At 35.9% G+C, this 21,184-nt stretch overlaps 2 long non-coding RNA genes across 6 annotated transcripts in view; one reads left to right on the top strand and one right to left on the bottom strand.

The window, feature by feature from the left end:
• LOC308193923 overlaps nt 1-21,184 on the top strand; it is an 82,179-nt gene that overhangs the window by 26,495 nt on the left and 34,500 nt on the right. The gene's annotated exons all lie outside the window — the stretch shown is intronic.
• On the bottom strand, nt 7,836-20,357 carry LOC308193924. Of its 3 annotated transcripts, none has more exons than XR_013950062.1 (4): nt 19,298-20,357; nt 16,700-16,832; nt 15,378-15,468; nt 7,836-11,236 (listed from the first exon to the last, which is right to left on the bottom strand). It is a non-coding gene; the product is annotated as an uncharacterized lncRNA (long non-coding RNA). The 3 variants fall into 3 exon arrangements; XR_013950063.1 differs by having other exon boundaries at nt 16,700-16,778; XR_013950064.1 differs by lacking the exon at nt 19,298-20,357 and having other exon boundaries at nt 16,700-18,105.

The following is a 21,184-nucleotide window of genomic DNA, read 5'->3' as shown; positions in this document are numbered from 1 at the left end:
CCTCTTCTGAATGGACTCAAGTTCATTGAACTTGGCACGAGGTGAGTGGGCTGGAGGCTGCATTCTGGAAGACAAGGTCAAATAAAAAATGCATTTCCCAGGCTCTTCTCTCAAACAAACACACATCTGGTTTGATCTGTTTACAACATTCCAGGTCTTGAAATTAAGGCTAAGTAAGGCAGTCAGCTAGACATTATCAAATGATTGCTGTATGCACTGTATTTCAACTGCATTATATCAAAATTCCGACTTTTACTTTGGGCTGTTGTCCAACCCTTTCCAATATGCCTTCCATTTCCTTTGCAATACACCAGTCAGAGAGGCCATCTGTCTTCCCAATGAAAGTTAAGGAGCTGGTATATGAAAAGCAACAGCTCCTCTTAAAAGAATTTTCCCTATTGTTTTGTATTCTTGTAATTTAATAGTGATCAGACTCTGATTCTTGTTACTCCTTAGAATGGACAATTTTTCTTAACTACTGAGACTGTCATCATTAAGTAAATGGTGTTTGGGATTTTTTCTTCAAGTGAATCTCTGTGAGAAGGTTTGAACAATCTGTTGTTCTTTCATGAAGATTTTTCCCTCTGGTTTGAAAGTGACATACGTGTAGGATGAAAATTACACATTTCTTAAAGAGGATGTGCTATTTTTTGCTATTTGAGATCTGTACATTTTGTTCATGTTCCATAAAAGATTAATGTAGAAGGCTTTTTTTCTTGTTTAAAGTTCTTGGAAAATGTCTGTGCTATTCCCTCTGATATCACAAAAAGAAATTATGTCCCAGAAATGTTTTCAAAAGTGACATGGAACAGATTCTGTTGTGCAAGAGAAATAATAGATATATCCCAGCTGGCTTCCTGGACTCTGTTAATTTTCATTTACTTTCATCTGATCAATCCTTTGCAGTGCTGTCTGGTAGCTGATATAGTACATCAGGGAAATTAAAGCTGATTTCTAAAACCTATTTCAAGAAAAATGTTGAATGAAACTAAAGACTCAGCACAGAAGTGACAGAAAGATAGCTTTCCTGCTCCCTCATCTTTAAGGGCTTTATTGCAAATCACTGTAACTGATTCTTTCCTTAATTACTGAAAAGTGTCAGCCTTGGACTGTCAACAGTTTCCAAGGTAAAGATGATCATCAGAATACCAAAGTAAATGTAAGACAAATTAAAAGTTGTGGATGCTGGTTAAAAATGGTATTTAAAGGCTGGGGGTTAGTAAAGATTTCTTCTCAAGCTTTTGATGTAACTTAAGTAACCTTGAAAATTCCCAAAGAGATGAAAAATAGATAAAATACTTTTTAATATGTTTTTATATTGTATCTTGTGCCCAGAATTACAATTTATTCTTTTAAAGATGCTGATGGTAACATAATTTTCTTTTCAAATACATATAGGAAGGGGTTAGCTAATCTATATACAAATGTGTGGCGCTAATCACCATGCCAACTATACTGTGAATATTTAAAAGAAATCCATCTGAAAAGATGTATCTTCATTCCCTAGTTGATTTCTGAAGTGTAGGTTAACATCTTCTTGCACCACTGCCCCAGATTTTATGTGCCTGGAAGACAAGAATGAGTGAGTCACTTCTAGCAAAGCAGATGACATAGTTTATGACAGAGATGCAAAATACAGATAATCAAGGTGTAAGATATCTCCCAAAACTTTCCTGAATTTCATACTTTCCCAATAAAATAAACTGAGGATTGGGAATAAGGTTTCTCCAGTGAATGTTAATTGATTTCAAAAGTACAATTATACAGAATTTTAAATGTTGTTTTTTCTTATAGCAGTGGACATTAATACAATATTCTAAATAACATGATTTGGCATATTATAGGATACACAGAATACATGAATGGTTAACCCCTGACTTAATGACAAAACAAAACGAAACAAAACAAAACAAAACAAACATTTAATAACACTATCCTTTGCATAGAGAGGTTTTGAAATTCCTGGTTTCCAGCTCAGACTGGTATTCCTGTAATGGGGCAAAAAGTTATCTACCATCAAATGAAATGGACCAAAGTGGTAGTCAGTCAGTCATCTTTGAATATATTCTCATGTATTTTAACTAATTGCAAACCTTTGGAATATTTTCTCTTTTATTTTGAACAGACAACTGTGATTAGTTTCTAAAGTGTGGATTTTGGCAGCTGAGTCCTATAAGGAGAACATAAAGTGTGTAATATTTGCAGTAGAAGACAAACTACTTAGTTCAGAGAGACAAAATCGATTAAAGAAACTTCTTTTCTCTCTCTCTTTCCCACCAATGCAGAATATCCTACAGTGAGAATGGGATTAACTGTAATGAGTTATCATATTTTTTCTCCACAGAAAAATACAAAAGTGATTTTATGAGGAAAAAAAGGAGAAGTTAGAATTTTCCAAGTATATTTTTGCTTAGATTCTGACTGGTCACTATCTGCAAATTTCCTGTACTTTTGAAAAAAATATTTCAGTCGATTAATTTTTTAATACATACAGTGCATCCACAATTCAAGAACACCCCTCTAACTGTATTATTAATATTATTCAAATTTAAATATTTAAACAAGAGTTTGAGAATAGATACTTATGTATACTTAGATATTCTGGAACAAACTTTAGAAAATGTATGTATTAAAAATAAATGAAACACTACTTCAAAGTAAAAACATGGTGGGGCAGAATGGCTTTGATCAGAAAATTACCCTTTTTTAAAAAAAACTATTTTCATCTTACCTCTCTGCTCTCTGTTAAGGAAGAACTAGAGGAAGAAAGAAGGTCAAAGATCAAATAGTTCCCTGCTGATGTTAGGAAGATATTAAATAAATCACCAATCACTGACAGATGCTCTATCTTAATGGGCTGTACACATGGAAGCTGTTTTAGATTCCAGCTCATTTATCCAGTCAAAAGCATCACCTGTCTGCTTTGCTTCAGGCCTTTGGGTGGGTGGTAATAGTTGGCAGAAGAATACCACTGGGAGCTGAAGCAAAATCCCAACTTCAAGCAAGTATGCAAACGATTGCATTGGAATGAGCTCTATTGCGTCTATTGATTTATAGGCAAAGCTAGTACAAATTACAGAAAAGCTGATAGAAGGTTTGCTGCTTATCTACTTTATATTCCTTTAAGTATACTTAAAGTACACTTATACTTAATACTTAAATATCGGTGAGGATAATCCTAAAAGCAGAGTTTCTCCTGGTCTGTGAAGGACATTGTGGATCTCCTTATATCTGTTGGAACCAGCTAACCTAAACTAAGGTATATGTCTTGTAGATGCCTTCTGCACAATACATATCTAGATTTTTTCAGGCTGAATGGGGCTTTTGGAGTGCAGAAAATACCTTGGCAGTACAGACATGACTGAAGAACCCCAAATTTTTTGAAGGATTACTTTTCACCCGCCTAAATAATCCAGTAACTGATTAACAAGGCACTAAGGGATGCTGATTTGGTCCTTCCACAGGAAGACATCCTCTGTCAGAGTGACAGGCAGAAGCAGTATCTGATTCAGACATCCAGTTTTAATCTGATGCCATAACTGAGGCAAGCCAAGCCATTTCATAGCGGACTCAATGCACTAAAGTAAAAGTTTAACTACATTTACAGCAATCCTTACTTTTTCCAGAGGTTGTGAGCCAAACTCATTTTCTTCTATATCTCTTCTCTGACTCTACAGCTACAGCTGAAGTCCTTGAAATTTCCAAGAGCTAAAAGCTTTACTGTAGCTAGGATCAAGTTATGCTTTCCTAATGATGTGAGCAATTTATACAATGTAAGAAAATAGCTGCTTTTTTTTTTTTAATGAATTACAGTATTCAAATAAAACACTTTTAGATTATATTAAGACATGTGAAATCCATATCCTGCGCGTCTGTGAAATGTGTATCTTAATACAAAGGATACATGCTGAGGACAGAAAGTATGAAGTATGATTTTGCAGTCGGTATTTAGGTTCTCTTCAGGAGATGAAATGACATTTTTGGTTATTTTTTTAATCACTCATGTCTAATGGGTGTAGTGAACAAAAAAAAATTTGCTTTCCATGGAAAGCTACAGGGCCTTCCTCAACTCTCAGGGAACAGCAGGCTGTAGTGCTGCTTCTCAACACCATCTGTTCTTTGGGTTTTAAATGATTCATGGGAATTGAAGTGTTCGGGTTTTCCTGTTGACAGTTCAACTTCAGCAGTATGTTCTCAGGCAACAATGGAAGTCTAAGCAAATATATACTATCACTAAATTTTACTTTCCTGAAAAAGTTATGCCATACAGTGAACATAGAAACCTATATCAATAAAATATTATTAACCTCAGTATGTAAATATACTGAAAAATAGTTACCAGTCCTCTTTGATTCCACTCCACCAGTCAATTTGAATATCAGATATCAGAAGTATTAATTTAGGATTTTAAAAACTCTGAAAATTTGTATCACTTTCAGTAGGAAGTGAAGCCAAAAATGAGTACTTGTTAATCTCTCTGCTCCCCCCATCCTTTTTGAAATTCCTTTCTAGAAAAGAATTACTTACCATACATCAGCCAAATTTCTGGTGCTGGTCTCTGCCATGTTATTTAAACCTGGTCTTTATCCTATGTGAGGTTTCTTTAGCATTCAGAACAACTACTATCTTCACACTTGACTATTATTTTCTTAGCTCAGGTTTGAAGTATGCAATTTCATTTTCATTTATTCTGTTCTACTGGCATAAAGACAGATCTCTCCTGAGACATAGGTAGCAATGAGCTTCTATGGGAAAGAGAGAGAGAGAGTTGGGGACCATGTTTTGCAGCCTCCTGTCCTCAAACTCTACCTGGCCAGAGGACAGCAATTCCATTTTGTGTCCAATTCTGAATTTTCAAAGTTCCCACTTCATTTGGGAACAAAACAAGACTTTCATTGTTGCCTTTGGAAACAAAACTGGAGCTTTGTGTCTTATGAGCCTCAAATCAGCTTCCAGAAGAGTCTGCTATCTTCAGCCTGGTGGCCCTAGTGTGAAAATATTGCATTTGATTCCTTGCTCTATCGTGATCAGAACAGTTTTCCAGCTCAGTTCTCTCTGATGGAGGCAGTGCCCAAATCTGAGTGTGAGCTTCCTGCACTGCAAGCAGATTCCCAGACACTTGGCTAAAGCATTCAGAAGTCATTTTTTTCAGAGAACTCCGAGTTTCTGAAGATTTCAAGCCCTACATCTGCTTGAAAAGAAAATGGTCACATACCCAACTTGATTAACAAAATGCATTAATAAAAGTTTGGTTTTGTACTGACTTAAGATAAGTCTTGCTCAAATCAATAAAAATGTTCCTAAGACAGCAAAAGTCAAAGTCTATAGCAAAAATCACGATTTGTTATACCATAGGAACTATAGAAGACAGTTTGTTGATGAAAATGGGAAGGGAAAAGGCTGCATTTGTCTTTCAGGTACTTCAGTGAGCCAGAAGGATACAAATAACCACAACGAGAGAGGAGAAAGCATGTAGTAGTCCTTAGGAAGAGGCAGATCATTGTGCAGCATATCAGTTTTTATATCCTAGCTGCTTTCTTTTTTTTTCTTTTTTCTTTTTTTTTCTTTTCTTTTCTTTTTCTTTTTTCTTTTTTTCTTTTTTTCTTTTCTTTTTTACATTTAAGGTCTTATTTCTAACAAATCCAAAGCAGCCTAGAGGCACATATGATCTGCAGGCACTGATCTCCTCACTCAATAACTTTCACAATAGAACTGTGCTCAACTTAGCACTTTATTTATTTATCCTAGAGTTTTGTTGTCTTTCTCATCAGCTCCATGAGGTGGATCATTGCCAGTTTCAGTCACCACCTTTGCAGAGATTTATATTAAGCTTCAGTGCCTCGCTTCCTTAACACACCGTTCATTGTTTCCACTTCTGAATCTTCAGCAGCATGTCTCTCCTTCTTGCATTCATTTTTGGTTTTTACTTAGGAATTCTGATAAAATACCCCCAAATAACCAGAAAGCAACAGCAACAAAAAGCTGTGAGAAAATTGAACAAAATAAATAATATGCAATTTATTAAATTATATTCCAATATATAAATAATCAATATTACATAATGAAATATAATCATAATATATACATAAGTCATGTAGCCATTCACAAAATAATCCAAATCATTCATTAATAAAAGTATGTCTGCTTCTGTAAGAAATCACATTTAAAACCCGTCTGTATGGAGTAAAAACTCAGTGCATGGAAACACTGGAGAAACAAATTCCTGGTAAACACATGTGCAAAATATTTAGAACATATAAAACACATTTGTAAGATTAGCTAGTTTTCAAAGGATAATAATCTGCTGGGATAGGTTGATTTTATTTATTTTTTATTTTCCTGTATTGATAGAAATCTATCTTCAGTGAAAAACAGATTCAAATGCTGTTTATCTTCTGTGGTAATGATTATTTGATATATGCTCTTATTTTACTTCTCTATGATTTCCTACAAATGAAAGATAATTTTTAATTATGCTAGGTCTGTTTTCTTCACTTCAAATGCTGAATGTTTATTCAGCACATACTGTCTGATGAGAAAATTTCTTCTCATACCTTTTTTAAATGCAGTGACAGATGATGTTCATATTCCCAAAGCACAATCAAATGTAACAGCTTGATTCCACATATCATCTGGCTTTTTTTGTTTGATTGTTTCATTTTGTGTGGAGTTGTAAATGCACATTGAAAAAATTCTAAAAATCTGATCTAATGTCCAAGTGAAAAGCAAACATTTAATGAAGAAACACAGAACATTGTATATGACAGTTAATTATTTGCAACGTCACTGTTGTTGTTCATTGGCTTCCCCATTAACTATTGTTCTATTGTTTCCATTTCCTGTTTTGGGAGATTAAAACTAGAGCAGTAGGAGTTCCTTTCTCCCTCCCCAGTGCTCAGAAAAAGAAATCTTCCATAACCTTCTACTGATATTTTTTAGATGACTGCATGAAATGTATTTCTTCCTTTCCTGGGGAAGAGTGCAATAACAAGAACTTGTGTGGGATGGGATGAAGTAAATAGAGAAAAAATGGAATACATTTTTCAGTGTGTGGAGATTCTAGTGTAAGCATTGAAATATAATCTCTAACATCTTCAGATGTTCCATGCCAACTTTACACAAACTAAGAATGCAGAAGGAAATCTAGGTAACCAACCAACATACAGTAATGCTTCAAAAATAAAAACTAATCATGAATGTACATTTTGGGGTCTAATTCTGTTTTCAAGCTGGATTTAAAGCTGGATTCATCTTCTTAAAATTCTCAGCACATTTCATCAACCTTCAGGAAACACCTGTAGCACCTACATTTCACCATGTTGCAGTTTAACCCAAATACAAATCACGTAATAACCTTATTACTCACAACACCTGCTACCTTAAGAGCATACCCCTTAGAGACATTGTTGCACTAAGCTTTCCTACTTCTTCAACAAGCTGTATGAATAAAGCCATGGCTCCTTCAAGACCTTTAATATTCTCTGAGATAAAAATGAAAAATGAACAAAGAGCACTTTGTGAAAATAGTATGACAATTTTCCCAATTTATCATCCAAATCAGCTCTGTTTGGGTGGGGAACTCAGTCATACATCCTGTGAACATCCTGTACAACCGAGTACACAAAGTACAAATACATTTTCTGCTGCTTTTACTAGGTGCGAGTTACAAAAACAGAACTTCTGGTCTTAAAACTAATGACCCCTAATTTTGTTGTCTTTCTTTTAAGAGTTCTAACATCCAAAACCATCCCAAATTCAGCAAAACATTTACGTCACTAACTCCTGCCTAGCTGTACCACATGGACAAAGAAGACAGTGACTGGTGATGATAGATATTTCTGTAGTAACCTCTCTCTCTCTCTCTCTCTCTTTTTTTTTTTTTTTTTCATTTTCTCAGAAATAATGGGATAACTTTGTATAGGAGCTCCACCAGGGTGTCTGTCTTATTAGTTTTCCACTTCACCGGACACAGTTGATTGTCTCTGACTCTAGGAAATGATTTTGCAAGACAGAAATCTCTTAGCACCTGGAATCAAAGAACAGCACAGAGCTGGGCAAGTGGCAGAAGAATTGGGATTCAATGCCAGTGGTAGGAAGAAGTCAGAGTTTAGACGCGGAGGCAGTGTGACTTTTGTGCTCTCTCCCCAGAGGCTGTGGCTGGAACATCAGTTTCTGAAAGCAAACTACCTGAATATGAACCAGATGTGTGCTAAACTGTCCAAAGTCATGCCTACACTTTCCAGGACACTGCTGTGCAGCCAGAAGTCCTTTTAACTGGTCTGCATTTCAGCCTTCATATGCACAATCATGGCTGCACAACCCTTCTTTCTAAATGCAAGAATGAAAGCATTCAATTTGACATTTTTAAAAATGACATTAAATGCAAACCGTTTCTTTTCTTTAGAAAAAAAAAAAAAGAAAAAAGAAAAAGAACAATCAAACCAATAACAACTCACATACAAAACAAATGTTCAGTATTATTGACTAGAATATTTAATACACAAGGGTAAAAATACTCCATAAGATGACAGAGTAGAACTCATTTTGCATCCTACTCTTTCTTTGTGTATAGTCAAATACTTCAGTAAATACAAAACTTGCAAAATAGCATGTCTTTCTGAAGACTGAAACATTTATTGCAAGTAAATAGTGAACATAGAATGTGTATAAGCAGTTAAGTTTAATTTTTGAAATTCAGCTATGAGAACTGGAGGAGAATTCACTTCCTGAGTGGCTTGACATCTATTCTTTCAATAATCTAATTCACTTTTTAAGTAACTATAATGCTTCTGTTGGTTACTTTGGGCTTCAGTTTGCCATTAATAAATAGCTTAGACACAGTAAAACACGCAAACTTTACTGATCCTTTCAGCTGTTTTGTGCATCTAGAAAATATTTTGGTACTTTCAAATAATGTAGCATAAAATGTAGTTAGTAGTTTTTGAGAAAAGTACTTGTCTCCTTCAAGGTTCAATTCATTCTGACTCACATAACCTCTCTTAAAATACTCCACAGATAAATATGTAAGAAAAGAAAGTGTTTTGGTGGTGGTGGTGGTGGTTGTTTGTTTTGTAGGAGTCAATTGTTCTGAGCTAAGGCTGACCAACTCAATTGCCTTTTATCCATGTGTCCACTAAACATTATACTACTAAAAAGAATGTTGATATATACCTGTATTGCCTTCTACAAAAACAATTAATAATATCTGATCCCCACTATCTCGTTTCCGCTCTCTGAAGGGGAAAGTAAGTTCTTAATTTTTTTTAGATATCATTGTTTGGTGTTCAGATATTAGCAGAAGATATTTTCTCTGGTGCTTTGAGATAAACATATAATAGTTGGAAAAATATTGTAATTGAGAAAAACTCCAACATGAAGAAACACCATAGCAGAACAAAATTCAGAGTTCTGATGTGCGGTTAAATCTTAGTGTAACTATGAGTGCTGGCAGTATCTGGAGGGCAAAGAGGGTCAGCAAGAGTGATCATTTAATGACTTTTTTTTTTTTGTCAAAATGAAAATATGGTTAGGGGTCAGGACAAGAGATTGAATGGGAGATCTGTGACAGCAGAGTTCTCCTGGCATAAGCCCAAGCAGCAAAGCTGCAGCCTCACTCCCTGCTCTCACCTCCAAAGACCTGTGTGTGTGTTTGCTTGTGTGTCTAGGTGTGATGGCTTTGTCTCTATATAAAAGTCATTCTCTTTCAAATGCATGAGGAAACATTGACTGCAGAAAAGATTTATCACAGACATTTATTCTTGCCTGATGAATCAACTTGAAAGTGGTTTGTGGACAAGTGAGAAGGCATTTTGGGGCACTAATAATGTATTTTCCTTCCCTGCAGTAATTAAAGAAATGATAATGTCAGCTCTTCCCTGTTGTATATGAGTAGCAACATTGCACTGAATAGAAAGCAAACTATATGCTTTATGGAAGGATATTTTTACCACATATCTAAGACGAAGGAAACATCTGAACAAAACAGTATCCTTTTACCGGATGGGACTTACCTCTCTCAAACACTTATTTCTCTCTCAACCTGGTGCTTAAACATTGTTTTGTATGGAAGTTTCCCTCCTGACCAATGTTCAGCTAATGATTGCCTATGACTTTTCTCTCATGCAGAGAAAGGACTCTGAAGAGTTCCTTAGAGACTTTAACTATTCAAGATTTATCCTGGAAGCTCATTTGAATAAATAATGATAGATGAAGCATGTCATTGTATTCAGCATGACAAAATAAATAAAGAAACAAGATATAGCTGCATGGATGTCTCATGAAATGGTCATGCACAGTTGAAAGATTTGTTAAATCGATAAGTATATGACATAAAACATATCCTGAATAATAACATCGATGGTATATAGGCCTACAGTCAAAACATCTGATGACACTTCCCTAGAAACAAATGTTTATACTATAGCTGAAAGTAAACTCAGTTCTGCCATGCTCTTGTTTTGGGTTCCAGCAAGATATATAAGATTTCTTTTAAGATTTCTGGCTGAACTCTGTGCAGTTGCATACATTACATATTATTCTAATCACAGAGGAGTATTCATGTGATATAAAGCCATATATCATTGTTCTATACTCACAGACTAATCATTTGAAAAACAACTGCTACCTTTTAATGTAAATCTGCATAGCAAAGCAGGCTCCCATGTCTTCTGGCTCCTCAGTTGACCTCTGGGCTCCCACACTGACTCCTGATATCACGCTCCTCCAGCAGGTACTTGCTCACTGTTCAGTTTTCTCCCATCCTTTCATGGGAGCTCCCATCCTTTCATCCTCTCCCAAACATGGAAGCTGTTTGCTGAATGACGTGTTTTGGAAAAATAGCCCACGGTTAAACCTTTCTATATATTTCTGGAGGTTTCTGTCATTTTTTCATTATATTTTTGTAAGACTGAGGCTCCCAGTTGCTAATCTGCTGCACCCAAGTGTTTGCCTTGGCAAAGTGACATTAGCTATAATGAATGTGAAAAAGAAAAAATAATGCTGCATCAGTTAACAGGAGAAAGACAAAAAATAAGCATAACCACCATCTTCTGTTAGGAGAAAAACACAGAAGCAATACAGAGCAGATTTGAGGCACTGAACAAAGTCAATAACTTCACTAAGAAGGACAAGTAAGGTAGTAAAAATCAGTATTTCACCATCTCCCTTGGCTTCCCCAACTTGTAAGAGCTTCATAAGACACAGCTGCTTGCCTGGTGTCATTGCTCTCTACAGCTACCTGAAAGGAAGTTGTGGGGAGATGGGGGTCAGCCTCTTCTTGCAGATAACTAGTGATAGGACTAGAGAGAATGGTCTCAAGTTGCGCCAGGGAAGGTTTAGGTTGGAAATTAGGAGACTTTTCTTCTCAGATAGAGTAGTCAGGCACTGGAAGGGGTTGTCCAGAGAGCTGGTGGCGTCACCGTCCCTGGGGATGTTTAAGGAAAGGCTGGACGTGGTGCTTAGGGACATGGTTTAGTGGATGAGATTGATACTAGGGTGCTGGTTGGATCAGATGATCTTGAAGGTCTTTTCCAACCCTAATGATTCTATGATTCTATAATTCTATTATTCTATAACAGAAATAAGCAAAAAAAAGCAGTGATTAGAAACCTGGAGTTCCAATTCTTAGAATATATTTAATTCTTTTCTTAATACATTATGGAAACTTACCTTACTCTGCCTGCAAGACTTGAGGGCCTGAAGAATCAGTAACTCCAGAGAAAAGGTGTGAGAGAAGAGCTTCAAAGTGGAGTGAATTAAGCTGTATTTTTTTTTTTGTTCCCCCCCCCCCCCATTGGCTTTGATATTTCATTTTCCTTCAAGTGACAGCTGCTCCTGACAATCATATGCAATATACTACCAAGTATAACACAGAGTCTTTCTATCCTCTTTGTAAAACTGGATGCATCTGGAACCTTAAAAAGTGGAACAAAAAAAGTTTGATTTTTAATACAATAAGTTTGTTCCTTCTATGACTTTTTAAAATGTGACATGATTTTGTAATTCCTTTTGCTTTGAAACACTGTACTCTGCCCTATTTATTTTGCCTATAAGACCTGCTAACCTATGTCAAGCTATTAATCTAAGAAGATTTTCTTTGTTAAAGGATGACACATGTTTAAAGTTATTTCTTAAAGTTATTCCACAAGTTATTCCTTATAATAACTTTTACTGCAGTAAATAAAATAGAATAATGAGAGGCAACAATATTGAACATTAGCAGCAGCTTCTAAAGTTATTCAATGAAGTGGATAACTTTGCATTATAATGAATTTATATGATAACAGAAATAATGTTAAAATATTATTGCCTTACTTCTTATTTAATAGATTTTTTACTGCTTCGAAAGTCATGTATCATATGCTTGTAATCAGGAATCCAAGTGTATTTGTTATTTATTCAGTTACAGTCCTATTGTGGTGGTGGTTCAGTGAATGCTGCCTCTTACTCATTTAAAAGCCTAACCGCTTTCATAAAATATTAATATTCATTTTTATTTTACATAGCCAAATTAATTTTGTCCCCCTAAAAATATCATCAGTGTTATTCCTAGAGGAGATTATTCATGGCTTTAGAAAATTTGAAATTTTAGAGCTTTTCATCCACTCTTCACAATCTGATGTTACTAGCAATTTACATATTACAAACATGATTTATAAAGCAAATATATGCTATTCTTATCTGCAGGAAGAACATGTTACAATTCATTTTTACTTTTTTTTTTTTTTTTTTTTGCCTTGACAACCTAAGCCTTGATTGCTCAGTATAAATTCTAATTATTAGAGAAATAAATGACAGATTCAGGATGGAGAATAGAAGGAAGAGGCCAAAAGCAAAAGGCTATTCCCGGGATAAAGAAACCATCAAAATGCTAATAAGCCCTATTCCGAAAGGATGTTATTGCTTCTTTGTTCAGCTTTATTTATAAACACACACATCTGCAGTGGCAGTTGCACAGACTTAAAAGATGTGTCCAAAATGCACGCTGCTCCAGAACCTATAGAGAATTAAAGTCCTGCTCAGTTACACAACTTTCAGAAAAAGCGCTGGAATGAAAAATGACAAAAGTCTCCAGAAATCTGAAGTCTGAGTTGAAAGGTCTTGTCTAGCTGTCTCAGAATACCTTCTATATGAAGAATTAATTGCTTTTATATTCAGCTAGTATTTCCTTTCACAGACGTTAAAGAAAACATGGGTGAGCATGATACCTGTGCCATAATGGGTCAACTACATTACAGTACTGAATGGGAGACTACATGAAAAGTCCTAAAGATATATGATGGGAGGAACTGTGGACTGGGGTTATGAAGAAGTTAGAGGATTCTACTTAACTTCCTGCTGAGTACGGAAAAAAAAAAAAAAAAAAAAAAGACAAGGAAGGAAGGAAGAGGAAGGAAGAAGGAAAGAGAGAGAGAGAGAGAGAGAGGAAAAGAGGGAAAGAGGGAAAGAGAGAAAGAGAGAAAGAGAGGAAGGGAGAAAGAGAGGAAGGGAGAAAAATGAAATTTCTTTGCTACACTACAAACTTTCACAGCCATCCATTGGGGATAACATTTAAATAGGTGATTTGCAATTTCTTCTCTCTCCTAACTGTGACATAATATAGTACACTTCACGCTCCTCTTTGTATGTCCATAGTATGTAAATTACCATTTACATTTCTCTGCCTGCTTGTACGATACTTCAGTTGAGGACAGCTCTGGAGCGTTCATACTATTTTTGAGCCCAAACTTTTCTCTGGTGTTATAAAACCATTTGGTCTTTTCCTGAATAATGGCTGAGTTGTTGCTTACATGTTACAACCAGATGTGAAATTTTCTACTCTGATATATTTGTCAGCACTTGTTATCTGCAATGCTTAGTAAGAAAGTAAGGGAATAGCTTTTTCAGCTTGATTACTGTTCTTACATTGAAAGTAATTATCATACAGTCTTATTTCTTGAAATCTAGTTTATGGTTTCTTGGTTTGAGTTCTTCCTTTATTCTATGTTAGATTACATTGCACAACAACTTTGTCCCTGACTGATCAGTTTTCTTGATAACTTTGATATTTCATTATTTCTTTTCAAATCTCTTTATTTTTGCTGGAAAACTCATTGATTTCATGAGATGTTCTATATTCATGGAGTATTTCTAGTTTGGTTGGGGTTCAACTTCAGTTTTTGTTGGTTTAGATACTTTTATTGTTTGTCATTGTTTTGCCTGTGATAAACGTCACAAAGTCTAATCTTAGGTGTTTAATTTCTTTGCCAAAGTAGTAACTTCTTGAGGTACTAATATGTTTCTCACTTCTTAAAAGTAATCTATCCATTGTTTTATTCTATTACCTTGGTACTTTATTCATCTTCAAGAGAGCCTTTGTCTAGTAAGAACTTGCCAACTATGATTGACTTGTCTTACTAAACACTGCTCTTAACAGGACCTTCAGCTTTGGAGTTCGTTTCCTCTCACTATCTTCTTTGTTTTTGCTGTTGTTGTTGCTGTTGTTCTATATAGATATGTATTTGTATTTAGCTATTTATTTTGCTATTTTTGTTCCCGCAACCTATGCCATTGCTGTTGATATGTAGTGAATGCAAATTATTCCAAAATGAGCAGGAAATTGAAGCAGAAGGGCTTTGACAACAAGGAATTTGTTTTGTTTTTGCATATCTCTTTCTTTTTACTTTCAAAATGTCAAGCCAGTAACATTTTGCACTTGTTCAGTTAAAAGATAGGTTGCCACAGTAGGAGCAAGGTAATAGCATTAGTTAAAATACCTGAACATGAAAAAAAAAAATCACTTTTTTTTTTTTTTTCTGAAAAGCAAAACACACAGACAGTTAGCATTCACTTAAAGTAGTTCATCTACAGAAGATAACCTTACTTATCGGGGAAGAAGTGTTTTAGATTATTTGGGGTAAACATCTAGTTTCCCATATATGAAACTTCTAACTGTCATACCACATTTTTTCAGAACATTTTGTCTTGTACAATATCATAGAATTATATAATGGTTTGAGTTGGAAGGGAACTTGAAGATCATCTGATTTGAACCCCACTGCCACAGGCAGGGACACCTTCCAATAGATCAGGTTGCCTAAAGACCCATCCAGCCTGGCCTTGACTACTTTCTCATTTTTTAAAAGGATTTGGTTATATCATAATAAGACACACAATAAATCAGTGATATAACCCTTAACTTACAGCTTGGTACAGGCTTCATCAGAAGGAGACCGTACTTCAGTTACAGCTCCCATCTTTCTGCTACTAATGTTTATCAGGATGATGCAGTATGCTTGATATAACAAGTACTTTTCTGATCAAAAGTTTTACATAGAGTTTCTGAGTAGACTGAGAAAAATAATACTGTATTTGTCAAGATACAAGATAAGTATTCTTACCCTATTTCGCTCCTTGGCTACAGGGCAGTAATGTCCTTTTTATGCAGTACTCTATAGTGCCAAAGAGAGGGAAATAATCATTACCCTCGACCTATAAACAGAAGCACATATTTTCATCAGACAGAAATTCCATTTACCTACTTGCATATGAAAGACTCTTAGAGGAAGAATAGAAGTTACAGGACATGTCAGGTATTGTTTTTAAAAGAAAATAATACTCTGATGTCTGAACATTTAGCCACATTGACCACAAGGAGACAGATACTCAAGAGAACTCTACTGAAGCACTAAGGACTGTGATGAACGTGTCCCGTCCCCCATCCCATCCCGTTCCTCCTCACCCCCTCCCCCCCTCCGCATCTGATCTGTTTTTGTGGCTCTTGAAATACTTCTATTTCTGCAAGTATTGATTTTATATCTTGAGCAGTTGTGACTTCAAAATGTTCTATGAAGATCCTGCATTTCTCATTTTGAAATAAATATGAAGCTCTCAGAAACAGACTCAGAAAGGTTTGGATTTACCACTGTACCAGCTGAACCACAGGCCTGAGTTGTCAAAAGAGGCATGCGAAGCTGCATACATTGGATAGGGGGATTTGCTAACAGACCAAAACCAAAGACAACATTTAGGTGGTCCCAGAGCCAGTTGCTTTGGAAACATATGAAAACCACAATTTGTATTTAACACATCTAATATGTGACTAGAATAAAGAATAAAGTGCATGTTATCTAGTCAAAATGCAAAAACAAACAAAAAAAGCTGGGGAGAAACCTCTGTAAATTTTTAAGGTCTCAAGAGACTTGTCAGGATTTCTTCTGAAGGAATTACTTAACACTTGAGTGATTTCTTTTCACATGAAAACAACCGTGTTCTCTGTTCACGTTAGAAACTCCCAAGGCAAAGGATGTTCCAGCCAGTCCATCCATAGGACGTGGTGTTACGAATAGGCTGCACCGCTGTCAGATCACATTCTGATAATGTGTATTTCACTTGAAATGAAATGGTTATTTTCTGCTTTGTTTTACTCATCCCTGTTCAACCAAGCGTTATTGGAAGAGCTAACAAACAAACTAAAAGTCTTCAAAAACTTTTTTAAAGTCAAAACTGTTGCACACAATCTACTTAAATTTTACCTGAGGATTTTAGAAGAAGAAAAATTGGAGTTTTAAAAAAGTATTTCAAGAAGCAATTAACCTCCTATTTAGGCCACAGAATTGTAATGGGGCCATCACTATGGCTCCTACACCATGCTTCAATTGTTCATTGCCTCTTACAGCATTTTTTCAGTGCATCTCTATATTTTTCCCATGTATATACTTACACATTCAAGTCCTTAATATCCCATTCTGATCCTGTTTTGGAGGGAAAATGTCTTTTCAGTCATCCCTTCTGTCCTGCGACTGAATTTAATGCAGTTAGAGCAACATGGTCTTCACGTAGCTAATTTCCAGTCACTACACACATAAGTAAATTACATGTTACAAAGGAGCCTGTAAACAGAATCACAGTTAACTGTCTTCCATCTGAATGTACCACAGTCAGTTTGCTTAAACAGAAGTATTGCTGCAATAGCTCCAAACCACAAAGAACGAAAAATTGTACTCTTAGGCCCTTAGCTGGATATTGAGGCAATGCAGATCAATATGAGGCAGTTACCTGCTGCAGTCACTCCAGCTGAGCAAACATTTTTCCTTGAGAGTCTCCAGAGAACAGAGAAATTGCAGAGATTGCTCACCGACTGATGTTGATGTAGAAGTGAATTATTTACTAGTGCATATATGAAACTGATATTTTTAGTCTCATCATTAATTGTGGAGAGATGGAGAGTGCTTTCCCTTTCTTAAAAAAAATGGAAATAAAAAGGAAATAAAAAGGATATCTCTGCAACAACACTTGACTTACAACATGGGTTATATCTAGGATGATATAGGAATAGACACACTAGTCAGGCCTGTTCCTTCCTTCCCTGTACCCTCTGGGTATGGGTGTTAATAATGCAACTTTTTTTTTTTTTTTTTTTTTTTCTTTCAGGGGCTTCTATAGCTTTTGTGAAACATGATAGACCGGAAAAATATTTTCAAGGTTTATCTTGATCAGAAATGTCTGTATTAAGAGTAGGTTCAAATCATCTGATGCAGCAATGTTTGAGATCTAGTCTTCAAACACAGGCTTACACCCAGCAGTACTGAGAAGTGTTACAAAGAGTTGTCCCTTGAAGTAGAATCCGACGTACCACACTACTATTCAGAAAGCCACCTGTATGTGGCTGTTCCCAAGCAATGGAAATAACTTTCTCCAACATTGTTCTCTAAAGTCTGAGACATGGTTAAAGAAGAAAGACATAGAAAAAGGTGCCATGTGTATGTCCTTCCCTGGCAGCTGTGCTTCAGGAAGACATCTGCAGGGCAAGTTGGTGCTGAGATTGCCAGTGAGACGGAGCCCTTCTGCTGATAACAAGGTGAGGGATATCTTGTTCTGGTGTAGGTGTGAGGCAGTCATGAAACTGCTCAGCATTATGAAGACTGTAGTGGAACTGGAAAAAATCTGGAGAATGAGAAGATAAATGGACTGAAATGCCTGCAGCACAGAAAGACTCTTAGGAGCTAGACAGCAACTGAGCATGGAAGGTTGCAAAGTCCATGCAAATCTAATTTTAAGTCCCCAGCTGAAGTTCAATTTTGGGTCTGGCCCATAGAGCCTAATCTGTTTTCTTGACTTTTAAAGGATGTTGATAATTCACTAGAAGTTAAAACAACAACAACAACAACAACAAAAGCTGTTTCATACTGTATGCTGTTAGCTATTACCTTTTTCCAGAATTTGGAATTATTAACAATATTTTTGTAAAATACTATGATGTCTGTACTAAGATGCCTGTGCTTTTATTCTTCTAGACTTTTATATATTAGCTCAAAAATGTTTAAGAATTCTCCTTTGGCCTACTTAGTCTCTTTTTAGTAACTGATCAGTGCCCTGAAGCTTTAATAGCACATTTCCACCTAAACTTAATACATGTAAACAAAAATATTATATTAGCATACTGAATTATCAGTCATTTGAACCTTAGCCCAATCTTCTAATGTTTAATCACTAACTTGCCAGGAATGACTTTTGTGTGTATGTATTTTTGAATGACTGCTCTGTTATTTAATTTGTATTCTTCATCCTAAGTGGTCTTGGTGATTGCTATGCCCTTTGGGATTTATTGTTAGCAGAAAAATAAGCACATTCAACAGGGTGGGTAGTGACAAAAAAAAGAGACTGATCATTTTGGACAGCTACTGTTTGCTTCAATTGCTGCCTGAAAATTCTCAACAATAATATTTCCCGACTTTGCAGTTGTACATCCAAATATTTTAATGATTATAAGGCACTCAGATGCTATGGTGACTATCACTAAAGAAAGCTATACAAAAAAATTGTGAGACATCACAAAAACAATATATTAATGCAAAGAATGATTGTATAGACTTATTGCCTTCAAGTTAAACAATGCATTTTTAATGCACATGTATTTTTATAGCAATAGTATAAAAATCTATCATGAGCTCATTTTGTGTCTGAGCAGTCCTTGCTTTGTATAAAAGTGGCTAACTTCTACAAAAAGATAATCTGTTACATAAATTGTGCTAACCTGCTGAGACATTTTATTCTCAGAAGATGCAGGAAGATTCTGGTATGGAGAATGATATAAAAGAGTGCTAAAAGTAGAATCGATTTCTAATACCTTAAATATTTTAAATTATAGATATCCCACAAAGAAGTAAATAACATTTCTTCCTCTAGCTTTTGTGTTTCTGTTCTAACAAGATATAAAAAGTATTTTGTATTGAATGTGATTCCTAAGAACTGGCATATTTTTAAATTCAACAGAAATTAACTTTACCCAGCAGTGTGCAAACAACAATAAGTTTCATACCTTTTAGTTTAATAAATAGTTTTCTGCAACAGCCTTTGCAATTGCTCCAAGTACAGCAAAGTTTTTCATATGATGTTTTGGACAATGGCAGTTCAGCCTAATCCAAAAAGGAATCAGTCATGCAGAGTATTCTTTATTAGGACTCACAGCAAAGAGCTGTAACTGAGAGAAAGTGTAAGGGACAGCAGGTCATCGAGACAGAATGCTTTTTTTTGACTAAGAAAATCCTTGACCATTCTGGAGGAATTCCAGTATAAATGTTGGTTCCCCCAAATAGTAGTTGTTAGGATAGTTGCTCATGCACAGCGTGAGAGAGGAAGGGAAATTCCTTGACAGCCAGAATGTGCCATCACAGATAGAATATAAAAAATAACTAGCAAGGGAAGAATAGGCAAAAGTAAGAACCAGAAAACAGTTTAGCACTTAGCACAGGAGAGAAGAAAAATGAGGTCCTACCAGAGGTAGCAGCAAAAATAAAAAGCAAAGAAAATTAAGCAAATTTCTACCTGAGAAACATTTTTTATTGCCTTTCAGAGCTGGATTCTTACTCTGAAAATATTTGCTAAGACTTTTCTCCATTCAAATGTAATTTTATTTATTTATTTATTTATTTATTTATTATAATAATGAATCTTTAAGCCAAATAAACAGTCCTATGGACCTCCACGGGATAGTTCATCTGGTTACATGGCTTCACAACTGTTAGGCTCATAAAATATAAATGCCTCTCTTAAGGCTTAATTACACAAAGTAATTAGCACCTTTTCTTTTCAGCACTTGCAGGCAAGTGCTTCTGATGCTGCTGTCTGGGAAAGAGTTCTTTATCCTTGTCTTGTACGTCCACTAGGATGCCAGTAAATCATGAAAGCAATTTTCCTGTTGTGTAGAGTTATTAATCTGAATCCAGATTAATCGTAGTCAACTAGGAGAGCCTTGCTGTGAATTTTAGGATCTCATCCAAGCTTGTAGTGACTTGTGAATTTTCTTGTCAGTGCTCCAGATGAGTTTCACTTTCTGTACCTCACTGAGCGTCTTATCAGTGAATCCCAAAGAAAATAACACAGATGTCTTTTGGATGTGGTTGGCGATATGGATAGTGCAGAACACTCATTATTGTGTATGTTTTTTTTATTCAGTTGTGTTTTTCATCTTTTGCTGCCACCATTTTGAATGCCTAATGTTGTCTAATCTTATCAAGCTCTTACCCTGACCCAAAGGTGTCAGAGATCTCTGCTTCTGTTTCCTGCTCTTTTGGAGTTATCCCTCTAGAAGAAGAGAAGGATGATCTTCTATCTTCTCTTCCATTCATTTTTCTCCTTCTTCTACGAGGAGCGGCTGAGGGAGCTGGGGTTGTTTAGCCTGGAGAAGAGGAGGCTCAGGGGCAACCTTATCGCTCTCTACAGGTACCTTAAAGGAGGCTGTAGCGAGGTGGGGATTGGTCTATTCTCCCATGTGCCCAGTGATAGGATGAGGGGGAATGGCTAAAGTTGGGCCAGGGGACGTTTAGGTTGGATATTAGGAAGAACTTTACCAAAAGGGTTGTTAGGCATTGGAATAGGCTGCCCAGAAAAGTGGTTGAGTCACCATCCCTGGAGGTCTTTAAAAGACGTTTAGATGTTGAGCTTAGTGATATGGTTTAGTGGAGGACTTGTTAGTGTTAGGTCAGAGGTTGGACTAGATGATCTTGGAGGTCTCTTCCAACCTAGATGATTCTGTGATTCTGTGATTCTAGTCATAAAATGCCAATCTGTCTCTCTAGCATTTGCTCTTCTTTTCCCTCTTGTTAATTTATGTTCTTCTTGGATCTGTGATCTTGTTGGATCTTGTGATAGAAGCTCCCCATGAATGAGCCCTCTGCTCATTATTTACAGTAGCACTAGCTCATCC

Source organism: Anser brachyrhynchus (genome assembly GCF_964034855.1).
Source record: "Anser brachyrhynchus genome assembly, chromosome: 4".
Lineage (NCBI taxonomy): Eukaryota > Metazoa > Chordata > Aves > Anseriformes > Anatidae > Anser > Anser brachyrhynchus.
The sequence above is the reverse complement of the archived record's forward strand: the minus strand, read 5'-3'. Positions and strand labels throughout refer to the sequence as shown.